We start from the raw sequence: 13,678 nt of genomic DNA, 5'->3' as shown, positions 1-13,678 counted from the left end.
ATCAATCAACTTATTTACTGCATCTGAGTCCAGCTTCATTTAAATGATCCAACCATGAAAATGACATCAGTCCTACAGAAGCACTTAATGCTAACAGGAAGTCATTTATTAAGGTGGAATAACACAGAGACACAACCACTCACAGTTAACCTGACCCCACTAACTGCATGTGTTTGGACTGTGGGAGGAAGCCGGAGTACCGGAGAGGACGCACACAAACACGGGAGAACATGAAGCACTGAAACAAAGATGGAGGATTTGACCTCAGGACCAGGCACGTAATTTCCAGGGGGGTTACAGGGGTCATGACCCCCTAATAATCAGATCCAGCTACACTGAAACTGGGAATTTTATTTACTTTTACTGCTTTTAAAGCTATTAGGCTGCTTTGTGGCTCACTTATACTAAACTAAGATACTTTCAGTGTGAATCATTTGCAGGATTTAAAGTGCTGAACTTTACAGTCTCTGTCTCAGAGTTGGTCTAAACATGCTAAAAGCTCCTTGTTTGTTTCAGTTTTCACTGGTTTGATGTAATAAAAGAAATTTTAAAGAAGCAGACAATTGTTGTTATTTTAGTTCTATAATTTCATAAATCGTGGTGTGGATCTGAGTCGACATTCAGAATAAATAAGATAACACAGCACTTTTGATGTTTGCCTTTTTATTTTCCCAGCAGTGCTCAGGTTCTCGGCTACATTTACATACAGATGTTAATGTGTTCAGCAGCTGGACTCATCTGAGGAAGGAACATTGGAAAGGTGCTCAGTGCACAACTGCATCACTAACTTTATGTAAGAGCCTGTATTTTATTGTATTTATATATTTGTAACATTTGACTTAAACACTTTTGGGAAGGATGAAAATATTTTCAGGAGGAAGTTTTTCCTTCTGTCCGACTGCAGTACACACAATACTGCGTCTCCCCCCATTATCACTGCACACTGCCTCAGGCTGGTGATGAGCGCCCCCTGGTGTCACAGTGTTGATGACGTCATGCAAAGTGAAACATAAACAGTGTCTGTTAATAAAAAATCATGTGTCCATCCTCATGTTTGCATCATGTTTCTGTAAAATCATCAGCTGTTTTCTGAACCTTCTTCATTGTTTGACTCGTTCCAACAGCTGTGAGCTGTGATGGAGTCAGAGCAGCTTCATCACTGATGTTCAGGTGAAGCTGAACTTAATAAACTGTAGAAATGATCAGGATGTGTTCAGGTTGGATGTGTAAAATAGTTGTGTGTGAGGTCGCAGTGCTTCATATGTGTGTGGGCTGAAGCACACACGTGTGAGTCCTCAGAGGTTTCACACACATCACTGCAAACATTTATAATCCTAGTTTAAGCTTGTGGATCATATCGGACACATCAGCAGCTCTTTGGAGACAAAGATTTGAGATTTAAGATGAGTCATTGTTTTTCTATCCATGGTAGCTTCCACTGCTGAGGCTCGAGAAACATGAAGAGGATAATTAAGAGGAAGCATCAGCTCTGTCTCATCTAACTACACAGTATTATAATCATGCACTTGTGTCTCAAACTAAGACAGAATGAGACTAAATGAGTTATGTGAGTCTTTAGATTATCAGTGAATTCTGGTGATAGTTTGACGCTCAGTGGAGCCATTTTTGGTTTGTGATGAGTGTTTTGTGAATCACTCGTTTGTAATTTAGAAGCTCATGCAGAAATGTGCGCGCCCTTATCTGAGAGGACATGGAGAGAGTGTCGCAGACTTGAGGTGAGGAGATAAACCTCGGAGCTGGACGGCCTGCACGTTACCTATGTGCATCTTTTCAATGACATCAAGTGAACCCATAATAAGCATTTCTATGTCTTAGACATCTTCAGTCCCATGAAGGCTGAAGATGCGATGATGAATTAATTTCTGACGCTGGCACGGAAACTGGAACTAGTGTTCTAGTTTGTGTTCAACACGGACTCTTTAGTGCGCTGCACACTCGCTCTCTCAGCCCGCGGGTTTGGGAACAAGAAGAAAGGAGTAAAAAGAGCACGAGCGCATCGTTAAAGCCGACTAACGTGAAAACACGTGACGACACGAAGGTAAGCAGTACGGTTTGGTGACGTCACAGTGAAATCCAGCGTCATGACTTTAACATTGAACAAATCCAGTCCGCACAGGCTCAGGGACAGACTTCATCCTTTTACTTTAACCATGAAACATGAAGCTGTCGCTCATAATGAGACAGGAGCTCAGCTTTCAGCGTCACAGCTGGAACAACATCAGCTGACATGAAAGAAACACAGACGTTTGTTCCCTGTTAGCAAAGATGAAGATGGAGAGCGTGAGGGAACTACAGAGAGGAGGAGGAGGAGGACACGAGCTGTGAGGGACGCAGTGGACCAGCCCTCAGACCTGTGTGTCTCACACTGTGATTACACTCCACACACTCAGTTTCAGTAACACTCATGAATAGCAATGAAAAGATAAAGTAATAAGTTACTGTAGTTCTCAGTTACAGCCTCGTGTTTCCTCCACATTCGTCTCTTTTCAGACATCAGCAGGAGCGAGGACGACCCCCCCAGTTTGAGGACGTTCCCACCACATGAATGGGGGACAGGAGCTTCCAGCCCAGCTGGTAGGAAAGTCCTCCTTGGGTGGACTTCTCTGTAACTATGGACTCATGCATGCAGACGTTTCAGTCCACAGTGATGTCAGTCAGTGCTTTTTAAAGATGTGCACGTGTGCAGGATGTGAAATCTTCACTTTGATTGTTAAATGTTCACTTTGTTTGTGCTTCAAATAAATTCACTTCATGGATGAAACAGTTCAATATTGCCTCTTGTTTTGGTTCTGTGGCCCCATGAAACCCCCCCCTGAGCCCACCCTGGTCAACCTGCTGTCAAACTTCATCTATCAAATATTTTACATAAAAATGCTCCTTCACTCATTTTCATGTCCTTTTCCTGCACACTGAAGTCTGAGGCTTAAACATGAATCTGTCAACACCTATAAACACACTCGAATCACTGCTTTTTCTTCTCATGCACATGAATCAGGGTCTGTCCTTCAGCACAGAGACTTAAATACATGAGTACAAAACCAACAAGCGCTCCTTCAAATCTGTGAGCGCACGGTAACAAAAACACTTGACATGTGAAAGATCATCAGTGTCTGAATCTTCACAGAAATGCAAAAATAAAACCGTAGAAAAGAAAACAGCAGATTTTTAGTGACAGAAGTGAAGAAAATGCTGTTTTCATTTTGCTTGCAGCATCAGAAGAGTGTGACATGATGCACACGTGTAGAAACAGACACGTGTAGCTGTGCATGGACACATGATTCCATCTTTCTCATGCAAACACCTACAGAAGCTGTAAACAGGCAGAGAAGCTTTCCTGCACATGTTCTCAGCAGTGACGCTGCTCACAGCTGCTTTGTCCTCGTGGGTTTGGTGAGGCTGCAGGTCGGTAACCATGGTTACAGGCGGCGCTCTGAAACTGATGATCAAAGATGTCAGGTTATTGTTTCCATGCAGAATCAAGACTGAAGTCAAATAAATCCACTGTTTAGATAGTGTGTCAGTGTCGTTTCCATGGTAACACTGACTTATAAAAACAAAGGCGATCCATCAGTCCAGATCAATCATGTGAGCTCATTTAAGTGCACATGTATGTTTGTGTATTCACAGCATGAAGGCTGATGTCCACTGATGACTGCTGACATCTAGTGGACATTTGATGACATTACAACAACAGTTTGTGTGAAATAAATAAAATGCAGATAGAAAACATTAATGCACACAAGGAGAAGTCATGTGACTGTGACGACAGATGTCATTGGCGCCATCATTACAGCTCTTCACACAACCCTCACACATCTGGACAGTAGGAAACACGTACGTGAGAATGCTGTTTGTGGACTTTACCTTCAACACAGTTCAAGCCCACAAACTGGTTCATAAACTCAGCAACTTAGGACCCAGCAGCTCACTGTGCAGCTGGATACTGGACTTCCTGAGCTTGCAACCTACACTGAAAAAAAGAGGTTGTCAGATTTACTTGATTCAGTAATGGACATTGGTTGCACACAGATGTTTTGCTTCGGCAGCAACTTAAAAAATTTAGTTAAATCAACACAAGTCATCCATATTCAATCAACCTGTGCACTATGTGTTGCTACAATGTGAATGAAACATGTTTGGATGAAGTAATTTCAGCCCTTGGAATATTTGATCCTTCATAATTTTCTCACCTCAATCCAACACCATTCAGTAACTTTCAACCCAACACTACTTGGTCACTTAAATACTATGTTATCTTCGTACACTCACAAAAATAATACACTGGATGAACGTAATTTTATCTTGCCACTTTTAGTCCATCTAAACAAATCATGTTATATTAATCCATCTTGATTGTGTTGTTTCAACACGATATATGTTTGTAAGTGTAACATAATATTAACATGAACATCCAATTAATGTGAATTTTAATTCAACCAACATGTTTGTACCAATTTAGTCCAATTAAATTAATCTACATTCATGTTATATTGTTTAAAAACTTTGGCACATCAAAAGTCAGTCTTGTTACATTAACTAGCAAAATATTTGTTTGTTACACCAATGGTAATCTTGTTGAATAAGCAAATGTAATTAATGTCTGTAGTACATGTTGTCTTCATATTACATAATGTTCCCCCCAAAATCCAACAGATTCACAACAACTTCCAATCCATCAATCCTCATTTGGGCTGCTGAGGGGGGGATGGCATAACCCAGAAGTGATAGGGGCAGGGTACATCCTAGACAGCTCACCAGTCTATCACAAGCAACTCTTATTCTTACTCTCTTATTGTGCGATATACTCTTGAGAGTTCAGTTGCATCCAATCCCATTACCACCTTCTCAATCACCTCAAAGGTGTAGCGGAGCTGTGATGGGTAACTCATGTTGACAGAGTAAAGCAGTCCGAAAAGCATGGCTACTGCAATGGCCACATTATCCAGATCCTTAAGAACCACCACACCCTCGATGATGATGCCAACATCAAAAGAGTAATTGCCTGGTGTGTCTCTGGAGACATAGATGCCCACTGTTGTTTTCTCTATGGCACTCAGTGCAGTGGCCTCAGTCATGTCCTGGTTAAAGATAAAACATTTCTTTAAGCACAACTTGTATTTCACATGAAGGGCATTCAAGCGCTGCATTAGTTTTTTGTTAGACAGACAGTGGCAAGCCAGGTTAGGTCACTCAGAAGATTTTAGATGTTCTTTCAGCCTCACAGCTGGGCAAATTTTGTTCCTCAGACAAAAGCTGATGTAAAGATTGATTTCTCCCCCTCATTTTTCTGGAAGTTGTTTGTATATTCCTGGATGATTTTCATGATAAACCTGGACTTGTTACACTCCAGGGCTGCGTCCCAGTCCCAATTCTGGCCTTTTCAGACAGCACAAATGAATGTAACATACACTGTACAATATATAGTGAACCGCTTGTGTCCAAGCTGCGGACAGGCTGCAGCCACAATCTACTCATACAACACTCACCGTGTACTCCTGCACCAAGATGTCAGGATTTTCATTCAGATAGACACATAGTCCTTTGATTAGGGACTCCCTACGAGAAACAATGTCATCCTTAAGAATCATGACAAAGAAAATAGAGATATGTGAACTCAAACTTTTCAGTAGCACAGAGGAAATGATGATGATCAAATGATGATCAAAGACAAAAACTCTTGAGTTTTTTTTTTTTTTTTACCAGTCATCAAAAGCCATTAAAATTTTTTACTGTCATCATGGCAGCTATATCCTTTAGCTTTTTGCCCTGCTGCCCTGATCTCTTTGCAAACACTTTTAGCAGACCTTCAGAGAGATAGTCAAGCTGGGACAGAAACCTTGACTGTAAAGGCATGGTTGTGATGCGCTTGAACTTTGCATTTATCTGAAACGACATTAAATTATTGTCACTTTTATTTATGTAGCGCCAAATCACAACAGCAGTCCCCTCAAGGCACTTTATATTGTTCAGTAGATCATAAAATAATGGCAGGTACTGGGCATGATAAGTCATCTGGGCTATGCTATGCACACATCCTATTGAAGTTATTACCTTTACACATCAACACATCTATGACACAACTAGCTGAGGGGTTTTTCTATTGTTATTCTCCTTTCAGCACTTACATTACCTCTGGTGGATGAAAAAGACCCGGCCATCTCTCTTGTACATTGCAGATCATGGGAGCATCAAAAATGATTTCTTGTCTTCTCAGTGCAAATGTTCTGTTCATTTTACCCATAACTGTCTCTCTGTTGTTGCGCTTCTTCACATCTGAAAGGATTTCGACCCTCATCTTCTCAAGGGACTGTTCACTTTCTCCGAGTGGAAGAGAGGGGCAGTAATCCACTTCACCCCTCTTTGGTCACTTAACATCAAAGGCAGGGGAACATTTCTCTGGTGGGTTATTTTTCAAGGAATTCACACATACTTCAGGACATCCTACTTTCCAGAGATGTGTGGGGTAGTTTGCTAACTTGTATTTGAGGCTCATCTTCCATCCCGCATAGCCACTGGGTGAGCCTTTTTCTTTCAAACATGGATGCTTCAGGATAAGGGCCTCTGCAACTTGGTCAAACTTACTGTCTGTGGGGTAGACTGTGTGCTTGACTACCTCCTGGATTAGACCCTGCAAAATGTCAGACTTAAGCTTTGGATCAGGGATCAGCAGCATACCATTTCCTTTAAATGCTACATGGGCCTTCGCAAGCTTAATTTTCGCATCATATATGAAACGGGGAATGCAAAACAAATCTGGCCATGAAGACCGTGATGATGTAGACTCTGGAGATGAAAGACTCACAGTGCTGTCACCACAAGTAGATGTGTCATCAGGAGCACTGGTTGAAGGAAAAGAAAACCTGTCTTCACCTCGGTCTTGAAGTTGGCAGGATGTGTATACAATTTTGATTGTTGCTTTGTTTTGTATTTCTGCCATTGAAGTTAAGTTCACAAACTCATTGCCAAAAAGTGTGTCCATGAACTGTAGTCGGAAGGGTTCCATTATTTTGCACTGAGTCTTTATTTCAGCCTCCAGTTCAGTTACAGTTGAAGGCAGACCAGGAGAAACCATCACCCTCTGACTACTGTCTGAACCAAGGATAACTCTGAGAATAGCTTGAGCTGTCATGGTCCAACTTCACTCTCCCACATGTGTGTTCATTAAAATCATTGCTTGACTCCACCTGGCCGGATCTGTGTGTTATTTGGATTTCCTCCTGCATCCCTTCTCAATATTTGAATCCCAACAGCCTAAAACAAAGACACAAAACACTAACTTGACTCTAAATGGAAGAAACTGGCAGCTTTTTCTGTTCTGTGCTTATATTTGACACACATGCTTCTCTTTGTGCAAACACACATCGCACTATAAGGGTAACCTAGCACACAATGATTGGACAGCACAGTGATGATGCTGGGAGATCCTATACGAAGCAACACAGAAACACTGAGAACTTTAAACATTGATTATATTGAGATAAGCAGCCGACCCAGTCTAGATAAAGGCGAGCAGCTGGGACCGCTGCTGCACCAAAAACAGGTTTCAGTGTTTCCATGTGTGTGTGTGTGATGTCTTTACTTATACTGGTCAATAGACTTTAGTCAACACATGATTGAAAGGTGTTACACATGAAATAAAAACAGTGTTTCATCTTTATTCCTCTGAAGCAGCTGCATTATAACCAATCTGCTCCTTTGTGGCCTTTAAAACAGCTTAAATAACTGTTGTTATATTTGTTTCTGCTCCTCTTGGACAGACGACTCTTGAAAAGACATTTTTGAATTTCAATGTGACTTTAACTGGATAAATATGGGATATATAAACGTCCCTCTGCAACAAACTGATTCCAGCTTCTACCTCATGATAGGAATGTTTTTGTGGCTCAAGATGACCTGATATCTTTCATGATGGAGACATTTGACACATGTTTCACATATTATAGACCAACAAGTTATTCATAGCAGTTTAAATACGGGGAGTCACTTTTGGGCCCAGCAGATAAAACAGAGCCAATATTTCCTTCTTTATTTAAGTGACGTGTGTCACAGATGTGACCTAGTAAAGTGTAGCTGAACATTAGTAACGTTATTAACACTCTCAGCTCGTCCTTGTTCCAGACCTGAAGATCCTCTTCTTTCATTCAGCAGCAGCTTCAGGTCTCTGATGGTCCAGGGCTTGTTGTTGGGAAACAGCCCTGCTGGGATGATGGTGTCCTCACAGAAACAGTCAGTGATGCTGTTGATCTCCATCACAGAGCACGTCCCAGTCTGCAGTCTCAGTCCTGCAGGGCCTCGCTGGCTTCCTGACTCCACCCAGTCAACAACAGGAAGTGTTTGCAGGAACAAACTGAGGCTGTGGTCAAACAGGAGTTTTATCTCCTGGCTCTGACTCTCACTGCGGCCCCCGCTGCTGTGTCAACATGTGTTTGTGCTAAACAATGATGGAAAGTGTTATAAATGACTTGTTGGCCTCTGATCTGTCACAAACAGCTGAAACGTGTCTCTCATGAGTCACATGAAGGTTTCTGACAGAAAGGACAAAAAGTAGCTGCAGTCAGTTTGTGTCATTTTTATATTTATTCATCTGGGAGAAAAATCTGAGGGACATTAAAATGTGTTTTTCAACAGAGACAAGAACATAAATATAACAGAACAGGTAAATGAACATATTTCAAGTAAACAGCTGGACTGATCAGGTCCAAACACAGAGTGATCAACAAACAGCTGTCATATCTTTATATATAAGCTCTTTATAAATCCTGTTCACTGCAGTCTGTTTACTAATAATGTCAAACTGTTAGAAACACAGAAACATCAGAATCGTCTTTGTTGACATAAACCTGTCTGGGATCCTTTGTTGTTCTTTTGATGCAGAGTTACATTATAAATATAAAGAGTTATTTCAGAGTCTCATCAGTTTTCCTGCATGTCTTTATTGAACACATCAGCAGGGCTGAAGCTCTCATGTTAAACACACACTGATCTATGGACACGTTCATGTGTTTCTAACAGCATCATAACCAGGCTGTTATCAGCTGCACTAACATGATGTCACACACACTGAATGTAACAGTGACAGTTTACATCATCACACAATCAGCTGTGATTGTTTCACTGTCATCAAACTAGTCAACAGGAAGTAGAATCAATAGAAACCAATCATTTACTGACAGCATGTCTGATTGAAATAAGTGCAGATTATGTATGAAGTATAACTGCACACAGTAACTGTGTTACAATAAGGACTTAACAGCGCCCTCTGCTGGAGTGTTTCAGTACTGCGTTAACTAGAATACACCACCTCCTCCTCCTCCTCACACCACCTGCTACAGCTCTACTCTTCTATGACTACAGTCATCCACAGCACTGATGTGAGGTCACATGGTTCATATGTAAGGAGCACAGAGACGTCCTAGCAGCTGACCTCAGGTCAGTTTAATGACTGTGAGCAGCAGCTGTGTTCTTGTCACTGTGACAGGGAGACACTCTCAGACACAGCGCTCATGTCAGCTTGTTCTCATGCAGGAGGATCAGGAGCTCCATGTTTGTCTTCATGTTTGAATCATGATGTGTTTGTGCCATCAGAGTCTGTCATGAGTACTCAGGGTTTCACAGCAGCTCTTCTGGATGCTGACGAGGACTCCAACCTCATGTTTCACCTCTCTGAGCTTCTGATGTCTGTGAACACTGTGTTTCTTCTCTGGGCTCATCTGGACAAAAACACCTTTCTGTGTTTGGCTCCAGCCTCATTCTGACTGACAGGAAGTGTGTTATCCATGAGCTTCTTTGTTTCCTGCTGTGTTTCCTGTCTGTGGACAAACACGAGTGTTTCAGCTGAGGACTTGGTTCCTTCCACCTGTCCATACAGGACATCACGCTGTCTTTTCTCTTTAAATGCAGCTCCAGGTCCTTCCACGTGCTGCTCTGTATTTGTGCAGTTTGTAGTGTGTCCTGGGAAACGTAGCACACATGGTGTTCTTCTGCTGTTTCCTCCTTTCACTGAGTGTGAAACACTGACGCTGTGCTGTTGTTCACAGAGCTGATTCTAGCTGCAGCTGGACTCTGTCATCTAACTGAATGTGTTGGTGCTGATCACGGGGCTCTGAGGGGGAGCAGCAGGAGGACTCTGGATGCTGACGTCAGTGTATCTGTGGAAGCTCACACAGCGTCTCTGTCATTCAATATTGTGCTATATATTGTATCTATGCAAAGATGAACAGACTGTGTGTTCACTGGTCTCTGTGCTGCTGACTGCTTTGCTCTGATGTCATCATCACTCCCTCCTCCACCCTCAGCAGTCCCAGCATGCTGCTGTGGTGCACCCCACCCTCACTCTACACCTGAGCCATAGACCACACCTCCACCTCAATATACACCACAGTTTTCTCTGCTATGGAAATGAGATCAGGAGGAAATCATTATTATTATTATTTAATAAATGCTCACATTAATGTGGGCTTATTTGTTTCATATTAGAAACATTAGTTGAGTGTTTTTAGTATAAAATGGTGAAAGTCCCTCTTTTGCTCCTCCCTCACCTGTGGATGGACGGTGCTGTTACCGTGGTGACAGCTGTGATGTGTTTCAGTCCTGCCTGGTTATCACTGCAGGAATCTTTACTTTCACATTTATTACAGGTAATAACTCTGATTTTTCTGTGTATTATGAACTAAATGTATCCTGATACACACAGAGATGGATGAGCAGAGGTCACATGATGAAAGAACAAAGATGGAGTCTTTGATTTATTTAGATATTTATTGATGAATGCAAACAAACCCTGACACTGAACCATCGTCCAGCAGAACAAACCTGATCACATGACCTGCTGACCCAAACAGTGAAAAGCTCCATGGCAACAACAACAAACAGCCTGACATATGTTAACAGAGGCTGTTAGAAGCACAGAGTCTTTACAGTCTTTCTCCTGTTTGTACACAGATCTCTGCACATCTTCATCACAGTTACTCACAGACGTGCAGAGTGTGTGGATATCAAAGCTAAGTTTCCACCATGTTTGTAGTCTGTACTGGGACTCATGGAGCATCTCTCTATGAGCACTCAGTGCTTTAAACAGTGAGTCCCAGTTTAACCAGCAGCCTTCACACCACACATCACACAGACATGGAAACTTCAAACCCTCAGACTGAAGACACCATCAGAAATGAATAGATTGTGATGAAGATGAAGAACTGGACCAGTTTGCTGTGGTTTCTTCTGTTCCTGTCAGAAATAAGAGTCTGGCAGCACTTTGCTCTCTCCTCCACATGTTTAAGGAGGAAGTGAAGAAGAGTGAGTGAGTCGTCTTCCTCTGTGGGCCCAACATCAGGCAGCAGCCACGTATTTTTAAAAACCCAGCACACTGCTTCAGAAACACTGAGTCCAGGTGACCAGAGTCATGTGATCAGTGAGGTCTTCACTCTGTACGTCACTGCTTCAGGACCTGATGCAGAGGTTTATAAGGACGTGGATCATTGGTGCTGATGTTGTGTGAGAGCTGGTGAACCATGGGGAACATAAATAACAACCAGGCCATCAGCAATTCTACCTCCAGCTCTAAAACCTACATAATACACTATACATATATTTATATAGGTTATAGTATGTTATATATAAATGCAGCTGAAGCAGTTTAATTTGTAGCTTCACGCTGCACTTCATATGTTTGTCCACCAGATGGCAGCACAGAGGCCTGTGTTGGAAAGCTTTGAGTAATGAAGCGTTTTCAATCCAAGCTTCAGAAAGCTTCATGTGGTCATCAAGGAACCAACCAGGAAACATCTGCTGTGTGTAAAAACACCAACACAAGAATCCAGAATGAAGACAAGAAACTCAAAGCTCACACACTGTAACTCCGAAATGACAACACAGGCACGGCTTCTTCAAGACGGGCGCTTCATGCATTTATTAAACGCCGTTGTTGGAAAGGCTGTCAGCTGGGGAGGGAGCCCCTTGTGGTGAGAGAGCACAGTTGCACTACTGAGCACATGTTCCAGTGATCAGAGTTGGAGCTAACACATAGCAAGAGCCACCTGACAGACTGACTCAGCAGGGGATGTCTACACACGGTGTGAGTTGTGTGCGTCGCTAAAGAACTGTGAGTAGACGTGGAGCCCTGCCTGGAAAGGACAGTTTTAGTCTTTTATGCCAGGTAGACATTTAGTGGATGTAGAAGTGCAATGTGTTTTGACCTGTTCGCTATGTGGCTGGTTCATGCTACTAATGCTACTTGTTATGCTACATGCTTGCTAGCTGTAAGCTAAGCCATTTGGTGTTTTGTGATATATATTGGTTTGGGAGTAGTGTATGAAACTTGTGCATGTAAATGTTCATATAGGAATCCCCATTTGTAGTTCTGGTTAGATTCAAGAAAGCTAATGAATCATAATTCATGACTTAGATGTTTATTACATTCAGTATTCTGTACATGTTCTGTTCACAGACCACACCCACACCCCTCACCACTTTGTAAGCCTCGGTTGCATTACTGTGTTGCTGTACTGTGCTGTTAAGCTGAGGAATCACAGTAAAGACGGTATAACCTTTAACTGTGCGTCCTGTGTGTTCTGACCGACACCCCAAGGTGAACACCACTGCTATTCAGCCAACGCCTATACAGTCCTGGGTTCAACCCAAATTAACAGCCGTGAAAACTACAAACATAAAACACAAAGGCTTTAAGCGCTTCAGTCTATCAAAAGTAACACTTGTGCTTTAACAACAAAAATTAGTCAGTGTGCTTTATTTAAACTGCAGCCTGAGACATTAACCCTCTCAGCCTCAAATTAACTTTTTGTTACTAATGCACAACCAAGTCCTGCAGTGGTACTTCTGAGTAAAAAAAACTCATAAAATATGTATGTGGGGTAATCAGGTTGTTAGTTTTTAACTGTTGCAAATCGGCAACGCCTGCCTCGAGAGGGTAAAAGACCTCCAGGGTGTCTGGAGCATCTTTAACTTCCTGTTGGTTTGAATTTTGTTGTCATTTTTGTGGAAGGTGATCGAGTCCGGAGAGTTCAAAAGAATCAGGACGAGTACGGACTCAGCGAGACAGGTCATCAACACTGGAAAAACTGTGTGCTGTGTCTGCACACACACACACACACACACACACACACACACACACTCTATGTGCAGCCTTCCTGTTCTCAGTTGTGGCCCCTTCGCACCCAACACTAGGCAGGAGGAGCACACTGAGGAGCGGTAAAGGCCACAGCTGCTGCTTGGCCTTCTTTATCATGATGATGGTGTAGTGGGTCCAGGTGAGATCAGCTGAAATGTGAAGGGGGGGGGAGTGTGGAGCAGATGTTGACAATGATGACAATAATTGAACTAAAATCGCAATCAGAAGCATCAGGGTGGATAAATATAAGTTATGGTAAATGGTAAATGGCCTGTATTTATATAGCGCTTTAACAGTCCCTAAGGACCCCAAAGCGCTTTACATATCCAGTCATCCACCCTTTCACACACACATTCACACACTGGTGATGGCAAGCCACATTGTGGCCACAGCCACCCTGGGGCGCACTGACAGAGGCACTGTGTGTTATACAGTGTCTGCAAAGAAATGACACCGACCTCTTGTCACGTAGTGGCTGTGTGTAGGCAAGAGAGGACCCAAACACACGGCTCAAGACACGCGGGGATAAACTCA

Source organism: Oreochromis aureus, linkage group 3 (genome assembly GCF_013358895.1).
Source record: "Oreochromis aureus strain Israel breed Guangdong linkage group 3, ZZ_aureus, whole genome shotgun sequence".
Taxonomy (NCBI): Eukaryota; Metazoa; Chordata; class Actinopteri; order Cichliformes; family Cichlidae; genus Oreochromis; species Oreochromis aureus.
Note: the sequence above shows the minus strand (reverse complement) of the source record.